The sequence below is a fragment of the Danio aesculapii genome, chromosome 4, assembly GCF_903798145.1.
Source record: "Danio aesculapii chromosome 4, fDanAes4.1, whole genome shotgun sequence".
Taxonomy (NCBI): Eukaryota; Metazoa; Chordata; class Actinopteri; order Cypriniformes; family Danionidae; genus Danio; species Danio aesculapii.
In genome coordinates this window covers 56665009-56671749 of record NC_079438.1, presented here as the reverse complement: position 1 = coordinate 56671749, position 6741 = coordinate 56665009, and the positions used below count along the sequence as shown (strand labels likewise).

Sequence of the window (6741 nt, the reverse complement as noted above, 5' to 3'; positions counted from 1 at the left end):
AATGAAAGTGCTTGCTTTTATATGCATGAGGGGACTGAAACTTAGGAGTGCAAATGCAATGAAAGTGCTTGTTTATTGCATGTTAGGACTAAAACTTTGCATTGGGAATCAAATTCAATTGCAGAATTAAATGATTTTTAACCTATTTAATAACTCATCATTTATCATGTACTTGGTGCACAATACACAACATTTTGACTTGTACCTAATTTAGTAGCACTGTTACATTTTAAAGTACCATAGGTATGAATAGAAATAAAGAAGTAAATAAAAAGGTAAATAAGTAATGAATGAAATGAAATTAAATGAAATTAAATTAAATGAACTCAGAACAGCAACTTTGGATGGGATCAAATAAAAATAAAGGGAAAAAAAAGAGCAGAAAAATGCAAAGAGTTATCACAAAGGAGTGAACCGATTCAAATGATTCACTTTACCTCACTTGCTTCATTCCTGAATGAACCAGTGTTGTTTACTAACTGCTTAAGTAATATGATTCAAATGACACAACAGCCATCACATAGTTTTATCCTTGTTTTTGCCCTTCCAGCCACAACCCAGTACTGGGAAACTCCCATACACACTCACACACACACACTCATACACTACGGCCAATTTAGTTCGTTCAACTCACCTATAGCATATGTGTTTGGACCCACTGCAACACGAGGAGAACATGCAAACTCCACACAGAAACTGGACTCGAACCAGCAACCTTCTTGCTGTGAGGCATCAGTGATAACCACTGAGCCACCCGTATCTGTTCGGATTATCTTCTGAAACACACAGTATGTCCCTCAAGAGGAGTTTGAGAAGACCAAATTACTAGAAGATCATTTAAAAGGAATGGACATCATTATCCCTCTGAAAACGTCTCGCTTCTTATGTCCAATACTTTTAAATATCTGAAAGTCTTTAACTACATGTATCATGCCATGTCATCTCCAGTCTGCTCCCAATTTAGTACAGGAGTCATTATTCCTCCACAAACTTCCCCTGCGCACTGCAAAATCCAAGAGAGCAAGAATAACAGGCGAGTAAGTCCAGCGTTATGGATGTGACGTTTGCAGTAAAAACTCAAAACATAAATTTACATTTACATTTAGTCATTTAGCAGACACTTTTATCCAAAGCGACTTACAAATGAGGACAAGGAAGCAATTTACAAAACTATAAGAGCAGCAGTGAACAAGTGCTATAGACAAGTTTCAGGTGTGTAAAGTCTAAGAACCAAAGCATTAGTAATGTTTTTTTTTGTTGTTGTTGTTTTTTGAGAGAGAGAGCACAGTTAGTGGTATAGCCAGAGAGGCAGTCACAGATTAGGAAGGAAAGTGGAGACTAAATAGTTGAGTTTTTAGTCGTTTCTTGAAGACAGCAAGTGACTCGGCTGTTCTGATGTAGTTAGGGAGTTCATTCCACCAACTGGGCAGATTGAATGTGAGAGTTCGGGAAAGTGATTTCTTCCCTCTTAGGGATGGAACAACGAGGCGACGTTCATTCACAGAACCAAGTTTCTGGAGGGCACATAAATCTGCAGAAGTGAGAGCAGATAAGAAGGAGCAAAGCCAGAGTTCGCTTTGTAAGCAAACATCAGAGCTTTGAATTTGATGCGAGCAGCAACTGGCAGCCAGTGCAAATGGGTGAGTAGCGGAGTGACATGTGCTCTTTTGGGTTCATCAAAGACCACTCGTGCTGCAGCGTTCTGAAGCAGCTGAAGAGGTTTGATAGAATTAGCCGGAAGCCCGGCTAGTAGAGAGTTGCAATAATGCAGTTTGGAGAGAACAAAAGCTTGAACACAGAAGAAATTCACAGAAGAAAATTAATAATGCTAACATTATACTGAAACATCTGTTTATACTGTCCAAAACTACTCACCACAGAGTTACAGGATAAGCAAAATATCAACCCATAAACATTATTTAGATTTTAAATGAGGAAAATAAACATGCGTTATGGATGCAACCAAAAGAGTACGAAAGTTCACAGTCTACAACATGCTCTGTAGAAATTCTGTCAATCAAACTGCACAACCCAAAAGAAACAATGCTAATCAAATGGATAAGAGTTGGCTCACTGTAGTACAAAAATGATTGATTTTATTTTAGATTTGCATTTATGAGGAAAAAGCTTTGTTATTTATGTGACAGCTCTCTGTTATGGGTGTGACAGATGTCAAATTGCCATATGTGTGACTTAGGTGAATTAAATATAATTGCTTGAAACATTGACAGAGACATTTTTGAGTATTTCTACAGTACTGTAAAATACAAGCCTACACACACAAAAAAAAACTTAGAAAGGGTTTCGCTATTTTGATGAAAACTTGATTTTTTTTCATGGCAAAGTTGACATTTGCATGAAATTGCTATATTTCTGGCCTGCTTTCCATCAAACTTTCGTAAGCAGAAAGCAAACAGCAGTTTAGTGCGAGCCTCCAGAGAGACAGAATGAGCTCAGCGTCTCCGCCACACCTGTGTGAATCTGACAAGGCGTCTCATTATCCGCTTCTGCTTCTGTCTCCACACCGCTCGCAGGAGACGGACAGCGGCACGCGTTAATCACTCTACAAAGGAGTGGGCTGCTACCGGAGCAATTTAGCATGACTACCGCTGACTAACACACTGCTCGTTATTTCCTTCTCAATAGGTTATTCTTTCTTCTTTTGTGCTAGATGCTGTAATTAGTGAGATTTGCAGAACTAGGGAACGTAAAGCTAGTGTTAAAAAACATAGAAAATCCCTCTCTGGATATCTAATGTGTGGTGGAAATCTCGCTGCACAACTTATGGTTATTTTAGTCATCAAAAACTAAGACTATTGCTCAAAAATAGGTTTTTGTTAACTGAAATTTAATAGATTCACAATAAGTGAAAAACTAAAACTAAACGAAACTAACAGTCACTGAAAAACTTCATTTAGCAAAAATGTCGACTTTTGATGTTGAAAATTCAATAATAATAATAATAAACAATATAATAATATAATGTATAAGAAATAATATGTAGAGAAATAAGTCTGTAAAATAACAGAAAATGTACTGTCACTTTATTACAAAGTTTTTGTAGCGTAATATACACTCACCGGCCACCTAATTAGGTACACCTGTCCAACCTGTCTCGTTATCGGAAATTTCGAATTAGCCAATCACATGACAGAAACCCAATGCATTTAGGCATGTAGACATGGCCAAGACAATCTGCTGCAGTTCAAATCGAGCATCAGAATGGGGAAGAGAGGGGATTTAAGTGACTTTGAACGTGGCATGGTTGTTGCTGCCAGACGGGCTGGTCTGAGTATTTCAGAAACTGCTGATTTGTTGGGATTTTCACGCACAACCATCTCTATGGTTTACAGAGAATGGCCCAAAATAAAGAAAATATGCAGTGAGCGGCAGTTCTGTGGGCGCAAATGCCTTGTTAATCCCAGAGGTCTGAGGAGAATGGCCAGACTGGTTCCAGCTGATAGAAAGGCAAGAGTAACTCAAATAACCACTTGTTACAATCGAGGTCTGCAGAAGAGCGTCTCTGAACGTGCAGCATCAAAGATTGAGGTAGATGAGCTACAGCAGCAGAAGACCATGACCACAGTGTACTCATCTTCTGATGGCTACTTCCAGCAGGATAATGCGCCATGTCACAAAGAACGAATCATCTCAAGACTGGTTTCTTGAACATGACATTGAGTTCACTGTACTCAAATCGCCTCCACAGTCGCCAGAGCTCAATCAAATAAAGCACCTTTGGGATGTGGTGGAACGGGAGATTCGCATCATGGATGTGCAGCCGACAAATCTGCAGCAACTGTGTGATTCTATCATGTCAATATGGACCAAAATCTCTGAGGAATATTTCCAGTAGCTTGTTGAATCAATGCCATGAAGGATTAAAGCAGTTCAGGGTCCAACCCGGTAAGGTGTACCTAATAAAGTGGTCGGTTAGTGTACAACACCAACTGAGACAATAGATCACATTTAACTATTAAAAATGTTCATGAAAGTCACTTTATAAACTTTTCAAGGTTAAAAGTTGTTGGAAGAAAGATCAAGATCCTATAACGCAATTCAGAAGCAGAAATAAACAGGGAAAAGTTAAAATATAAACATGAATCACAAAATACGAAAAACTGCTAATTTACGGATATTTTTTACAGTGTATACGGAAAAATATTTTCTATACAAGCTAAAAACAAGTGTTGTAACTTCTTAATTTGCCAAAAAAAGTCAACTAGACAGTTTGATCTTTACTATGACGAAGTTTATCTGAATTCTTCTTATTTTTAGCTTTATTTGTTGCATTTGTATGATTTTGGGTGCAGTGTTTATTCAAATTATTATTTTATATTTATTACCAAGAGGTTTGCACGAGAGATAATGTAAACTGAGCAAAAATTAAACTTTGCTTGGTCAACACTGAACATGTTCAGTTAACTTTGTTGATCGAACAAAACCATTAATTAAATGAACTAAAACTAAACTGAAATGTACAGAAAATTTAACTAATTTAACTCTACTGTATGTTTGATGGGGTGGCACAGTGGCTCAGTGGTTGGCACTGTCGCCTCACAGCAAGAAGGTCGCCTGGTTTTGAGCCCCAGCTGGGTCAGTTTCTGTGTTGATTTTGCATGTTTTCCCTGTGTTGGCGTGGGTTTCCACCGGATGCTCCGGTTTCCCCCACAGTCCAAAGACATGCACCATAGGGGAATTGAATAAGCTAAATTGGCCGTAGTGTATGTGTGTGAATGCAAGAGTGTGTGGATGTTTCCCAGTACTGTGTTGCAGCTGGAAGGGCATCCGCTGTGTAAAACATAAGCTGGATAAGTTGGCGGTTCATTCCACTGTGGCGACCCCTGAATAAATAAAGGGACCAAGACGAAGGAAAATGAATGACTGAATGTATGTTTCATTTCTGACATGCGAGTTCAATAAAAACACTTTTGAGAAAAGTTTTAAAATGCAAATCTATAATAAGATTGCTTCTGGATGTGATCTGTAAAGGATAAGGAGATGTTTCCTCAGGGAGAGCCCAGTGGGGTATAGAGTTTGGACTGGTTTTTGATAGATGTTACATAAGGAGAAACTGCAAACCTCACGTCCCTGCGACTTTAAGTACATGTTTTACATGCTTGTATGAAGATGCAGTCATGCATGCCAACGCTTCAATATGCACTTTTCATAAAGTCCTGTGCCTTTGTATTTTAGTGCACAAGCTTATCACTCTCGCTGAAGTCTTACTGTGAGTCACTGGTGTGAAAAGCAGAATAGGTCTCTATACAGTCAAGAATCAAGGACCCTGAAGGGCTTTACAAACTGTGAGGCGGAGGCATGCTGGGAAATGTTTTTAGTGAAATGCACACACGGCAACCGGTCAGAATAAAATACTAGTGTTTTGGTAGACCCACAGAATAAATAATATACTGGATGGATGGATGGATGGATGTTAAAACAACTGGATGGATGGACGGAAAAAACAAAAGTATGGATGGATGGAAAAAAGGATGGATGGATGAATGGATGGATGGATGTATGAGAAACAAAAGGGATGAATGGATGGAAACCAAATGGAATGACATGGATGATGTATGAAAAACAAAAGGATGGATGGATGGATGGATGGGAAAATAAAAGGATGGACAGGAAACAAGAATAAATGGATGGATGGATGGATAAATGAATGGATGAACGGGGACCAAAATGATGGATGGATGGATGGATGGAAAACAAAAGAATGGATGGATGGATGGATGAATGGAAGAAATACAGACAGATGGATGGATGGGAACAAAGGATGGATGAGATGGATGGATGGATGGATGGATGGGGGATTGAATGGATGGATGGATGGATGGATGGGTGGCAGACGAACAGATGGATGGACAGACAGATAGATGGATGGACGGATGGGATGACGGAAGAATAAAGGATGGATGAACATATGGATGGATGAAGCTGGAATGGAAGAAGAATTTCAGATGGATAGATGGAGTTGTAATAACAGAAGAATGGCAGATGGAGTGATAGATGGTTAGATGTATTAACAACAGAAAAGACAGATGGAACAATGGATGGATGAATGGATGGATGGATCGAGAATGACACAGATAGAGATGAATAGAATGATAAAATAGATGGATGGATACAACAACAGATCAATATACAGAATGATGGCTGGATGAAGACAGAATGATGGATGGTGGTGTTGGACAGATACAATGGAAGAAAGTATAAGATACACAGATGATGTAACAACAGATTGATGGATGGATGGATGGATGGGTGGATGGGTAGAAAAATGGATAGATAGAATTAATCAAATATGATGATTAAATGATAGCAATGCATGGGTGCATAGAACAAATAAAACAATGAACAAAATAGAAGGATGATTGGATGATGGTCAGAATGGGCTACAGATAGAGATGGATGGATGGATGGATGGAACAAATGATAAAACCACAGAGTATACATTAAAGGATGATGGGTAGATGCAACAGACAACATGGATGGATGTATAGATGGATATGGATGGATAGCCACACCAAGAGCACTGCATTCTGGGAGAAATACGCAACCTTTCTAGTACTTATATTAGACCATCCCTACATTCTTTGCATAATTTGCATACTGTATACAGTACATGCATAACGCCTACTGGAGAAACCACAGTACTGCAGATCAGAGGTCTGATTTTCAGTCTTTCAGATTTGAGAGCGGACAGATCTTTCCTCTAGATGGTTTCTGCACACA

The 6741-nt window shown here is 38.8% G+C and overlaps 1 protein-coding gene across 19 annotated transcripts in view; it reads right to left on the bottom strand.

Moving 5' to 3' along the window:
- plekha5 (pleckstrin homology domain containing, family A member 5) overlaps positions 1–6741 on the bottom strand; it is a 192715-nt gene that overhangs the window by 92326 nt on the left and 93648 nt on the right. The window lies entirely within an intron of this gene.